The sequence below is a fragment of the Coenobita brevimanus genome, chromosome 97 (genome assembly GCF_032717465.1).
Source record: "Coenobita brevimanus isolate Jiangsu-jjx chromosome 97, ASM3271746v2, whole genome shotgun sequence".
Classification (NCBI taxonomy): Eukaryota; Metazoa; Arthropoda; class Malacostraca; order Decapoda; family Coenobitidae; genus Coenobita; species Coenobita brevimanus.
The window spans coordinates 42,888,906-42,903,072 of record NC_137050.1 but is presented as its reverse complement, the minus strand read 5'-3'; positions in this window follow the sequence as shown (position 1 = coordinate 42,903,072).

The following is a 14,167-nucleotide window of genomic DNA, read 5'->3' as shown; positions in this document are numbered from 1 at the left end:
TGGAAGGATTAATAATTACAGTATTAACACTCTCAGCCTCCCTTCCTCACTCACAGATGATTAAACATAGTTTAAGTTTTTAATCACCACTTCAACCCGGTGACAAGTGATGTGATTAACAACGCAGCCCGGGGACGTGTTTCCCGTCTCCTGACGATTTTTATTTATATTAGGATAGAATTATCGGGCTTTATGTGGTTAGGATGGTCATTTAGATTTGTAGATGTTAAATGTAGCCTTGTTTTCACCCCGTCAAAATGAGAGGTCTTTCTTAGGTTAAATAATAAGATCATCTTGGTGGCACTAAGAATAAACCAAAATTACAAACCCTCGATTCGAGAGGTTAATTTATTTCATCCGTAGAGAAGAATGAAGATATCAGTGTGAGGAGAGACTAAACGAAAATATTTAGTTATAAGCAGAAAACATCCCAAATTATCCTTACACACACACACACATTTCAGTAGAAAAGACGGAATTAGTAACCAGGATCTGAACCTTGGCTCCTTTGACTCCCACGCGACTGTTCTTTCCATCATGATGACACTGTCTTAGAGGCTGAGTAAGCACATCAACAGTTTTTACTTTACCATCGCTGGTGATTCAAAGGCTTTTGCAGAGTTCGGCTGATATTTGTGGGTGCGGCTCTTTGATATTACATTTTCATCAGTGCAGAACGAACGTTGATGCTGGGAGGAAAAATAACTCAGTGTTATCTGGTAGTGAATGGGGACACGCGAATTAGTCAAGGAGTTTTGGTACCCTGGTGCAATTATAGGAAAGAGATAACTGTGCAGACTAAATGGAAAGTAAACAAAAGAAAGAATAAAAGTGGTAGCATCCTCAAGGGCCTTGGTTATAAACAAAGGTGTGAATGTGGAGGTTGAAAGAGGGCTTCATGAAGGTGTTTTACTGTCCAAAGTCAGACATAAGTGAGAGACACTGGTGCGATATTGGAACAAAAACTTAAGTGTGCAAGTAATGGAAATGGGATTTCTGAGGTATGTGTGTGGATTACTAAGAGTAGATAGGAAAGAAAATGGCGTGATTCTAGAGATGTGGAATAATGAACTGCGTTGACACCAGGTCGAACAGAATCTTTAGACGTTATGAATGGATCTTGAATTTGGCTCTCTCTTGTATTTTGTTTCTCTTGGAGGGAACTCTTGTTGCCGGTTCATGACCTTTGGTTCCTTCTTCCTCGCATTAGAAAAAAAAAAAGGAGATAATATAAATTAAAATGCAGTATAGTGCCACAGGGGGCAACCCGACATCCCAACAAGGAGCCCATAGAGGAGCAACGACAACGCACCAGGACTCGGGGCGACAATAGCGTAAGTCCTCCCGGGCTGCTCGCCCATATGACCCGGAGCGCGTCCGCTACCAACATGGCAGGAATACCAGACTAGCTTCCGGGCAAGCCTTCCCCAACCAGCTTTGGGGTGGAGCTGTTCCTCCAGCTCATGGCAGCACCCCTGAGACTGCCTCTAGCCACTCAACCCTCCTGAAGTAGATGGCCTTTAGCTGCATTGAGGTGAATCAGGAGACAGCCTTTAGCCGCTCCTGCATTCGTCATGAGATGGCCATTTGCCACATGAAAGTGTCCAGCTCGAGACGGCCTGTAGCCGCTCTACCCTCTTGAACGAGACGGCCTGTAGTCACTCTGAGGGAAATCAGGGGACGGCCTGTAGCCACTCTCAAGGTGCCCTTCTCGAGACGGCCGTACCTGTTCAACACTCCTGAAGGAGAGGGCCTGTAGCCGCTCTGAGGGGAGTCAGGAGACAGCCTGTAGCCACTCTAAGGGGAATCAGGAGAGAGCCTGTAGCCACTCTGAACGTACTCTTTTCGAGACGGCCTGTAACCGCTCAACCCTCCTGAAGGAGACGGCCTATAGCAGCTCAACCCTCCTGAAGGAGATGGCCTGTATTTGCTCTGAAGGGAATCAGGAGACGGCCTGTACCCACTCCTGCCTTCGTCAGGAGATGGACTGTAGCCGCTCTGAAGGTGCCCTTCTCGAGACGGCCTGTAGCCTCTCAACCCTCCTGAAGGAGTCGGCCTGTAGCCGCTCTGAGGGGACTCAGGAGATGGCCTGTAGCCGCTCCGAAGGTGTCCTTGGGTCTGCTGTAGCTGCTCTCCTCCCCAGGCCACGGCCAGTTGCTGGGCCTTGGTGATGGCTGGTACCCGCGCCCTACGGCAGGAGATGGCCTGTAGCCACTCCTCCGTCGAGAGGTGACGCCTGTTCTCCAATCCACAACACAGAGTGAGTTCCGAGCATAAAAGAGTACTGGAGAGGCCCCAGGATTTCCCCCGACCTATGCTCCCTGCAACCAGCTCTGAAGAAGACCCACCTGACGGACTGCGATGCCAGCCTGTGTCACAGCTCCTTCCTGCCAGTGCCACCAAGCACTGGGAACCAAAGCCCTCGGGAAACCCAGACCGCCCCCAGGACTCCAGGGCGGGAACTCCCCATACCCCGACGCCAGAGATCTTCATCCTCTGTCAGGCACCTCAGTGAGAAGTTCAGACAGTTATTCAGTCCCAGCCCAGAGGGCCGTGCTCCTGCCCCCAGCCCAGAGACAGCAGAGCCCTTCGCAAGCCACAGCCCCGGACGAGAGAGGATGCCTCTGCGTTTGATCCCATGGCCTCTGGATGTAAAGGCCCCGGGCAGAACCGAGCCCCATCAGTAGCAAGTCTGACACCTCTGCCGAACTTTTACCTGACCGCCATGATGCCCAGATTACAAAAGGAGTGACAGTGATAGTACAGTGTCCGTGTCAGTGAAATAGAGGCAGAGCAGTGAACTAACTACATAACAGAAGTCATTGATAATACCAAAGTGATGGAGTGAGAAACAGTGACAGTGCCATCGCAAACACTGCCACCCAATGAGAGACGGGTGTATTACAATGAATACACAACCACCAGTTAACACCTCCTAATACTAAAACCGTATCCAGACCCCAGTGCCAAAGAAATACTTACCTACAGTGAAGCAATACCAGCTACTCCACGAATATTTAACTTAGAATTCCTATAACTAATAATACGTAAACCTCTGCCCCAAGTGCTGGTCATTCTGATTCGCGCAGCATCCTGCACGATAATGATAACCCATATGTAGAGGTGAGAGTGGTAATTGTCCAGTGTATCTGTATCCCTGACATCTACACGTTCCACTGTATAACTCTGTAATACCCGTGTAGGGTTGTTCCCTTGAGTTTTTGTGTCCTACCTCTCTCCTATTTGTCTAAGCTCCAGTCTAGAAAGAGAGCCCTGCTACACACTAGGCTTTTACGGGACGGGAAGCCGACCCCTAGAACACCTAGCATTACAGGAATAAACTGGGGACTGAACATGGTGTTAATGAGTGTGACGATGGGAGAAGGTGTGGTAGACCATCAAAAACGTTGAGAGACAGGGAAAACGATTGTGTAATAAAATATATAATGAAACTGATGAGGCTCAGTAACTGACAGGCGATCGAGTGGGTCTGATGAGCACTATAAGGAGAAAGACATGATAATGCATAAATTCTTTTTTTTTTTTTTAATTTGATTGTTCTCGACGGAAAAACTTTGTTACATAAAAAATTAAGATTATCGATAAGGAATAATAGTTTAAAAATGTCCAGCTGATCATTTCTGTGAGGCTGACGATGATTCTAGGTGCTTGAATAGTAAGTGAAAGAGTGTGAGGCTCATTTCATTGGCTATGTGACTGGTTAACTCTCCCATCCTAACTTTTTGCTGCCTTGCTTCCTGGAACCTACCTCACCTCACTTCTGGGAGGGAAATTTTAGGCTAATTGTGATATAATCGTGAATCTCTTGGCAGAAAACACACACACACACACACACACACACACACACACACACACACACACACACACACACACACACACACACACACACACACACACACACAAGGTAGGGGCAAGAATGCTCTGGAAGAAAAAAAACTGGGTCGACTATAAACACAAGAAAAATAGGAGCAGGTAAGTACTTCACCTGCCCGCCCATCCATCCATCCTCTATGAACCAATATATCTACCCCTACTCACCTACCCACTGATCCATCCATTCATTTATTCTCATCTACCCTCTATTTTCCACCATCAACTGATTGATCATTTGCTGGACATACCTCCCGTATAGCGGTACAGTATAATTATATTCTCCCTTCTCTCACACACATCCATCCAACCTTCCACCTGCCACTCATCCACCAATAGATGCAGCCCCTTCTCACTCCCATTTCCATCCATCCATCCACCTACCACTCATCAGACAATCCATCCATCCATTTCTCAGTCACACATCCATCCATCCATCCACCTAACCCTCATCCACCAGTCCATTATGGCCCTTCTTAATCACACATACATCCATCCATCCATTCTTCGCTTTGTTGACGCCTTTTGTATTTTATCCTTGCTACTTCAGATCACTTTATTCAGCTTGGAAATGGTCTCTCGCACTGAGAGGGTTCGAGTCAAACTACTTTAACTGTTTCAACCCAAGGACGTCCATATTATTCCCATTAAAATTATCTATCACCTGGCAGAATAAAACACACACACACACACACACACACACACACACACACACACACACACACACACACACACACACACACACACACACACACGAATTCGACGTGAAGGGGCAAACCAACTATATAAAAGAATTTTGGATGTCAGGATGATAGAAAAATAAGGGGAAGTGGGGGAAACAAGGAGAAACTGGATTTATGAGTAACTGATATTAGAAATAATAATAATAAAGAAAAAGACGGCGTCGAATGTTATATAAATTTTGGGCTCCTGTGACTCAAGACATACGACTCCACCAGTCCTGATCACACCGTCTTAAGGACCAAACTTCAGGTTACTTCATTCACCTTAGAAATGATCTCCTGTACTGAAAGGGATCGAGAGAATCCATGATCTCCTTCAGTCCATGAATCACATAACGTGGGATAAAAAATCATCACAAATCAAAATGATTAAGAAAATGGGGTTGGTTCGGAGGAGGTAAAACACATTTAATAGAATTTTGGATATTTAGTGAAAAAATGATAAGGGAATGAAAAGATGTCAAAAATAAAAATACAGTCTGATGCAAATACCACTGGGATACAGAATGAATATAAAATTAAAAAGACGGGATGCACAGTTTTCAACCAGGGCTCCCATGACTCACGGGCCACGATTCCACCAGTCCTGATCACGCCGTCTTAAAGGACAAAGTTATTAAGAACTATCAACACTCTGAGGCTCCCATGACTCATGGCCAGATGAGTAAAATCGGGATAGCGGGAATAGAATATAGATGTTATGTCTACCATGGAAGGGTTGATATTGACAATATTAACACTCTCAGGCTACCATACTCACTCTTAACAAAATATAAGCATCTGGCACTAGGTGACACTGTATAGTATGCATCTCCCGATCATGGAAGGATTAATATTTACAGTATTAACACTCTCAGCCTCCCTTCCTCACTCACAGATGATTAAACATAGTTTAAGTTTTTAATCACCACTTCAACCCGGTGACAAGTGATGTGATTAACAACGCAGCCCGGGGACGTGTTTGCCGTCTCCTGACGATTTTTATTTATATTAGGATAGAATTATCGGGCTTTATGTGGTTAGGATGGTCATTTAGATTTGTAGATGTTAAATGTAGCCTTGTTTTCACCCCGTCAAAATGAGAGGTCTTTCTTAGGTTAAATAATAAGATCGTCTTGGTGGCACTAAGAATAAACCAAAATTAAATACACCGGATTCGAGAGCTTAATTTATTTCATCCGTAAAGAAGAATGAAGATATTAGTGTGAGGAGAGACTAAACGAAAATATTTAGTTATAAGCAGAAAACATCCCAAATTATCCTTATCACACACACACATTTCAGTAGAAAAGACGGAATTAGGAGCCACGATCTGAACCTTGGCTCCTTTGACTCCCACACGGCCGTTCTTTCCATCATGATGACACCGGCTTAGAGGCTCAGTAAGCACATCTACAGTTTTTACTTTACCATCCCTGGTGATTCAAAGGCTTTTGCAGAGTTCGGTTGATATTTGTGGGTGCGGCTCTTTGATATTACATTTTCATCAGTGCAGAACGAACGTTGATGCTGGGAGGAAAAATAACTCAGTGTTATCTGGTAGTGAATGGGGACAGGCGAAATAGTCAAGGAGTTTTGGTACCCTGGTGCAATTATAGGAAAGAAATAACTGTGCAGAGTAAGTGGAAAGTAAATAACAGAAAGAAGAAAAGTGGTAGCATCCTTAGGGGCCTTGGTTATAAACAAAGGTGTGAGTGTGGAGGTTGCAAGAGGGCTTCATGAAGGTGTTTTACTGTCCAAAGTCAGACATAAGTGAGAGACTCTGGTGCGATATTGGAAGAAAAACTTAAATGTGCTAGAAATGGAAATGGGATTTCTGAGGTATGTGTGTGGATTGCTAAGAGTAGATAGGAAAGAAAATGGCGTGATTCTAGAGATGTTGAATAATGAACTGCGTTGACACCAGGTTGAACAGAATCTTTAGACGTTATGAATGGATTTTGAATTTGGCTCTGTCTTGTATTTTGTTTTTCTCTTGGAGGGAACTCTTGTTGCGGGCTCATGGCCTTTGGTTCCTTCTTCATCGCATTAGAAAAAAAAAAAAAGGAGATAATATGAATTAAAATGCAGCATAGTGCCACAGGGGGCAACCCGACACCCCAAGAAGGAGCCCATAGAGGAGCGACGACAACGCACCAGGACTCTGGGTGACAATAGCGTAAGTCCTTCTGGGCCGCTCGACCATATGACTCGGAGCTCGCCCGCTGCCACCATAGCAGGAATACCAGACTAGCTTCCGGGCAAGCCTTCCCCAACCAGCTTCGGGGTGGAGCTGTTCCTCCAGCTCATGCCAGAACCCCTGAGACTGCCTGTAGCCGCTCAATCCTACTGAAGGAGACGGCCTTTAGCCGCTTTGAGGTGAATCAGGAGACAGCCTGTAGCCGCTCCCGCATTCGTCAGGAGATGGCCCTTAGCCACATGAAGGTGTCCAACTCGAGACGGCCTGTAGCCGCTCTACCCTCTTGAAAGAGGCAGCCTGTAGCCGCTCTCAAGGTGCCCTTCTCGAGACTGATTGTACCTGCTCAACACTCCTGAAGGAGAGGACCTGTAGCCGCTCTGAGGGGAATTAGGAGACAGCCTGTAGCCACTCTAAGGGGAATCAGGAGACAGCCTCTAGCCGCTCTGAACATACCCTTCTCGAGACAGCCTGTAACTGCTCAACCCTCCTGAAGGAGACGGCCTATAGCCACTAAACCCTCCTGAAGGAGATGGCCTGTAGCCGCTCTGAGGGGAATCAGGAGACAGCTTGTACCCACTCCAGCCTTCGTCAAGGGATGGACTGTAGCCGCTCTGAAGGTGCCCTTTTCGAGATGGCCTCTAGCCACTCAACACTCCTGAAGGACACGACATGTAGCTGCTCTGAGGGAAATCAGGAGATGGCCTGTAGCCGCTCCGAAGGTGCCCTTGGGTCTGCTGGTAGCTGCTGTCCTCCCCAGGCCACGGCCAGTTGCTGGGCCTTGGCGACGGCTGGTACCCGCGCCCTATGGCAGGAGATGGCCTGTAACCACTCCTCCGTCGAGAGCTGACGCCTGTTCTCCAATCCACGACACAGAGTGAGTTCCGAGCATAGAAGAGTACTGGAGAGGCCCCAGGATTTCCCCCAGCCTATGTTCCCTGCAACCGGCTCTGGAGAAGACGCACCTGACGGACCCCGATGCGGGCCTGTGTCACAGCCCCTTCCTGCCAGTACCACTAAGCACTGGGAACCACAGCCCTCGGAAAACTCAGACCGCCCCCAGGACTCCAGGGCGGGAACTCCCCATACCCCGACGCCAGAGATCTTCATCCTCTGTCAGGCGCCTGAGAGAAAAGTTCAGACAGTTATTCAGCCCCAGCCCTGAGGGCCGTGCTCCCGCCCCCAGCCCAGAGGGTGCGGGGCCCTTCACCACCTGCAGCGGCGGACGAGAGAGGATGCCTCTTCTTGTGATCCCGTTGCCTCTGGATGTAAAGGCCCCCGGCGGAACCCAGCACCGTCAGTAGTAAGTCTGACACCTCCGCCGCCCTTTTACCTGACCGCTATTATGCCCAGATTAGAAAGGAGTGACAGTGATAGTACGGTGTCCGTGACAGTGACATAGAGGCAGAGCAGTGAACTAAGTACATAACAGAAGTCATTGATAATACCAAAGTGATGGAGTGAGGAACAGTGACAGTGCAACCGTGAACACGGCCACCCAATGAGAGACGGGTCTATTACATGAATACGCTACCACCAGTTAACACCTAATACTAAAACCGTATCCAGACCCCAGTGCCAAAGAAATACTTACCTACAGTGAAACAATACCAGCAACTCCACGAATATTCAACTTAGCCTTCCTATAACTAATAATACGTAAACCTCTGCCCCAAGTGCTGGTCATTCTGATCCGAGCAGCATCCTGCACGATACTGATAACTCATTTCTAGACGTAAGAGTGGTAATTGTCCAGTGTATCTGTATCCCTGACATCTACCCATTCCACTGTATAACTTTGTAATACCCGTGTAATTTTGTTGCCTTGAGTTTTTGTGTCCTACCTCTCTCCTATTTGTCTAAGCTCCAGTCTAGAAAGAGAGCCCCGCTACACACTTGGCTTTTACGGGACGGGAAGCCGACCCCTAGAACACCTAGCATTACAGGAATAAACTGGGGACTGAACATGGTGTTAATGAGTTTGACGATGGGAGAAGGTGTGGTAAACAATCAAAAACGTTGAAAGACAGGGAAAACGATTGTGTAATAAAATATATACTGAGACTGATGAGGCTCAGTAACTGACAGGCGATCCAGTGGGTCTGATGAATTATAAGGAGAACGACATGACAATGCATAAATTCTTTTCTCTGAATTTGATTCTTCTCGACGGAAAGACTTTGTTACATGAAAAATTAGGATTATCGATAAGGAATAATAGTTTAAAAATGTCCAGCTGATCATTTCTGTGAGGCTGACGATGATTCTAGGTGCTTGAATAGTAAGTGAAAGAGTGTGAGGCCCATTTCATTGGCTATGTGACTGGTTAACTCTCCCATTATAACTTTTTGCTGCCTTGCTTCCTGGAACCTACCTCACCTCACTTCTGGGAGGGAAATTTTAGGCTAATTGTGATATAATCGTCAATCTCTTGCCAGAACACACACACACACGCACACACACACATACACACACACACACACACACACACACACACACACACACACACAAGGTAGGGGCAAGCATGCTCTGGAAGAAAACAAACTGGGTCGACTATAAACACAAGAAAAATAAGAGCAGGTAAGTACTTCACCTGCCCGCCCATCCATCCATCCTCTATGAAGCAATATATCTACCCTCACTCACCTACCCACTGATCCATCCATTCATCCATCCATTCATCTATTCTCATCTACCCTCTATTTTCCATCATCAACTGATTCATCTGTTGTTGGACATACCTCCCGTGTAGCAGTACCATATATATACTCCCTTCTCACACACACATCCATCCACCCTTTCACCTGCCACTCATCCACCAACAGATGCAGCCCCTACTCACTCCCATTTCCATCCATCCATCCACCCACCACTCATCAGACAATGCATCCATCCATTTCTCAGTCACACATCCATCCATCAATCCACCTAACCCTCATCCACCAGTCCATTATGGCCCTTCTTAATCACACATCCATCCATCCATCCATTCTTCGCTTTGTTGACGCCTTTTGTATTTTATTCTTGCTACGTCAGATCACTTTATTCAGCTTGGAAATGGTATCTCGCACTGAGAGGGATCGAGTCAGACTATTTCAACAGTTTCAGCCCAAGGACGTCCCATTAAAATTATCTATCACCCGGCAGAATAACACACACACACACACACACACACACACACACACACACACACATGAATTCGACGTGAAGGGGCAAACCAACTGTATAAAAGAATTTTGGATGTCAGGATGATAGAAAAATAAGGGGAAGTGGGGGAAACAAGGAGAAACTGGATTTATGAGTAACTGATATTAGAAATAATAATAATAAAGAAAAAGACGGCGTCGAATGTTATATAAATTTTGGGCTCCTGTGGCTCAAGACATACGACTCCACCAGTCCTGATCACACCGTCTTAAGGACCAAACTTCAGGTTACTTCATTCACCTTAGAAATGATCTCTTGTACTGAAAGGGATCGAGAGAATCCATTATCTCCTTCAGTCCATGAATCACATAACGGGGGATAAAAAAAAATTATCACAAATCAAAATGATTAAGAAAATGGGGTTGGTTCGGATGAGGTAAAACACATTTAATAGAATTTTGGATATTTAGTGAAAAAATGATAAGGGAATGAAAAGGTGGCAAAAATAAAAATACAGTCTGATGCAAATACCACTGGGATACAGAATGAATATAAAATTAAAAAGACGGGATCCACAGTCTTGAACCCGGGCTCCCATGACTCACGGGAAACGATTCCACCAGTCCTGATCACGCCGTCTTAAAGACCAAAGTTATTAAAAACTATCAACACTCTTAGGCTCCCATGACTCATGGCCAGATGAGTAATATCGGAATAGCGGGAATAGAATACAGATGTTATGTCTACCATGGAAGGGTTGTAATTGACAATATTAACACTCTCAGGCTACCATACTCACTATTAGCTAAATATAAGCATCTGGCACTAGGTGACACTGTATAGTATGCATCTCCCGATCATGGAAGGATTACTATTTACAGTATTAACACTCTCAGCCTCCCTTCCTCACTCACAGATGATTAAACATAGTTTAAGTTTTCAATGACCACTTCAACCCAGTGACAAGTGATGTGATTAACAACGCAGCCCGGGGACGTGTTTGCCGTCTCCTGATGATTTTTATTTATATTAGGATAGAATTATCGGGCTTTATGTGGTTAGGATGGTCTTTTAGATTTGTAGATGTTAAATGTAGCCTTGTTTTCACCCCGTCAAAATGAAAGGTCTTTCTTAGGTTAAACAATTAGATCGTCTTGGTGGCACTAAGAATAAACCAAAATTACGTACCCCGGATTCGAGAGGTTAATTTATTTCATCCGTAGAGAAGAATGAAGATATCAGTGTGAGGAGAGAGTAAACGAAAATATTTAGTTATAAGCAGAAAACTCCATAAATTATCCTTACACACACACACACACACACACACACATTTCATTAGAAAAGACGGAATTAGTAGCCAGGGTTTGAACCTTGGCTCCTTTGACTCCCATGCGGCCGTTCTTTCCATCATGTTGACACCGTCTTAGAACCTGAGTAAGCATATCAACAGTTTTTACTTTCCCATCGCTGGTGATTCAAAGGCTTTTGCAGAGTTCGGCTGATATTTGTGGGTGCGGCTCTTTGATATTACATTTTCAACAGTGGAGAACAAACGTTGATGCTCGGAGGAAAAATAACTCAGTGATATCTGGTAGTGAACGGGGACAGGCGAATTAGTCAAGGGGTTTTGGTACCCTGGTGCAATTATAGGAAAGAAATAACTGTGCAGACTAAGTGGAAAGTAAACAACAGAAAGAAGAAAAGTGGTAGCATCCTCAAGGGCCTTGGTTATAAACTAAGGTGTGAATGTGGAGGTTGCAAGAGAGCTTCATGAAGGTGTTTTACTGTCCAAAGTCAGATATAAGTGAGAGACTCTGGTGCGATATTGGAAGAAAAATTTAAGTGTGCGAGTAATGGAAATGGGGTTTCTGAGGTATGTGTGTGGATTGCTAAGAGTAGATAGGAATGAAAATGGTGTGATTCTAGAGATGTGGAATAATGAACTGCGTTGACACCAGGTTGAACAAAATCTTTAGACGTTATGAATGGATCTTGAATTTGGCTCTGTCTTGTATTTTGTTTTTCTCTTGGAGGGAACTCTTGTTCTGGGCTTATGACCTTTGGTTCCTTCTTCCTAGCATTAGAAAAAAAAAAGAGATAATATGAATTAAAATGCAGTATAGTGCCACAGGGGGCAACCCGACACCCCAACAAGGAGCCCTTAGAGGAGCAACGACAACGCATCAGGAGTCGGGGTGACAATAGCGTAAGTCCTTCCGGGCCGCTCGCCCATATGACCCGGAGCTCACCCGCTGGCACCATAGCAGGAATACCAGACTAGCTTCCGGGCAAGCCTTCCCCAACTAGCTTTGGGGTGGAGCTGTTCCTCCAGCTCATGCCAGCACCCCTGAGACTGTCTGTAGTCGCTCAACCCTTCTGAAGGAGACGACCTGTAGCCGCTCTGAGGGGAATCAGGAGCCAGCCTGTAGCCGCTCCCACATTCATCAGGAGATGGCCTGTAGCCACCTGAAGGAGTCCATCTCGAGACGGCCTGTAGCCCCTCAACCCTCTTGAAGAAGACGGCCTGTAGCCACTCAGAGGGAAATCAGGGGACGGCCTGTAGCCGTTCTCAAGGTGCCCTTATCGAGACGGCCTTTAGCTGCTCAAGCCTCCTGAAGGAGAGGGCCTGTAGCCGCTCTGAGGGGAATCAGGAGATGGCCTAGTAGCCAATCCGGCCTTCGTCAGGAGACGGCCTGTAGCCACTCTAAAGCTGCCCTTCTTGAGACGGCCTGTAGCCGCTCAACCCTTCTGAAGGAGATGGCCTGTAGCTGCTCTGAGGGGAATCAAGAGACAGACTGTAGCCGCTCTGAGGGGAATCAGGAGACAGCCTGTAGCTATTCTGAACGTGTCTTTCTCGAGATGGCCTGTAACCGCTCAACCCTCCTGAAGGAGATGGCCTGTAGTCGCTCAACCCTCCTGAAGGAGATGGTCTGTAGCGGCTCTGAGGGGAATCAGGAGACAGCCTGTAGCCACTCCAGCCTTCGTTAGGAGATGGACTGTAGCCGCTCTGAAGGTGCCCGTCTCGAGACGGCCTGTAGCCTCTCAACCCTCCTGAATGATACGGCCTGTAGCCGCTCTGAGGGGACTCAGGAGACGGCCTGTAGCCGCTCTGAGGGGACTCAGGAGACGGCCTGTAGCCGCTCTGAGGGGACTCAGGAGACGGCCTGTAGCCGCTCTGAGGGGACTCAGGAGACGGCCTGTAGCCACTCTGAGGGGACTCAGGAGACGGCCTGTAGCCGTTCTGAAGGTGCCCTTTTCGAGACGGCTTGTAGCCCCTCAACCCTTCTGAAGGAGACGGCCTGTAGCCGCTCTGAGGGGACTCAGGAGACGGCCTGTAGCCGCTCCGAAGGTGCCCTTGGGTCTGCTGGTAGCTGCTCTACCCCCCATTCCACGGCCAGTTGCCGTGCCTTGGCGACGGCTGGTAGCCATGCCCTATTGCGGGAGATGGCCTGTAGCCACTCCTCCATCGAGAGCTGATGCCTGTTCTCCAATCCACGACACAGAGGGAGTTCCTAGCATAGAAGAGTACTGGAGAGGCCCCAGGATTTCCCCCAGCCTATGCTCCCTGCAACCGGCTCTGGAGAAGACCCACCTGATGGACCCCGATGCAGGCCTGTTTCACAGCCCCTTCCTGACGGTCCCACCAACAACAGGGAACTGCAGCCCTCGGGAACCCCAGACTACCCCCAGGACTCTCGGACGGGAACTACCCGTACCCCGACCCCAGAGATCTTCATCCTCTGTCAGGCTCCTAAGTGAGAAGATCAGGCAGTTATTCAGCCCCAGCCCTGAGGGCTGTGCTCCCGACCTCAGCCCCGAGAGAGCGGGGCCCTTCGCCACTCGCAGCCCAGGACCAGAGAGGATGCATCTGCATGTGATCCCGTGGCCTCTGGATGTAAAGGCACCCGGCGGAACCCAGCCCCATGAGTAGTAAGGCTGTGACACCTTTGCCGCCCTTTTACCTGACCGCTATGACGCCCAGATTAGAAAGGAGTGACAGTGATAGTACGGTGTCCGTGACAGTGACATAGAAGCAGAGCAGTGAACTAACTACATAACAGAAGTCACTGATAATACCAAAGTGAAGGAGTGAGAAACAGTGACAGTGCAATCGCGAACATGGCCACCCAATGAGAGACGGGTCTATTACAATGAATACGCTACCACCAGTTAACACCTCCTAATACTAAAACCGTATCCAGACCTCAGT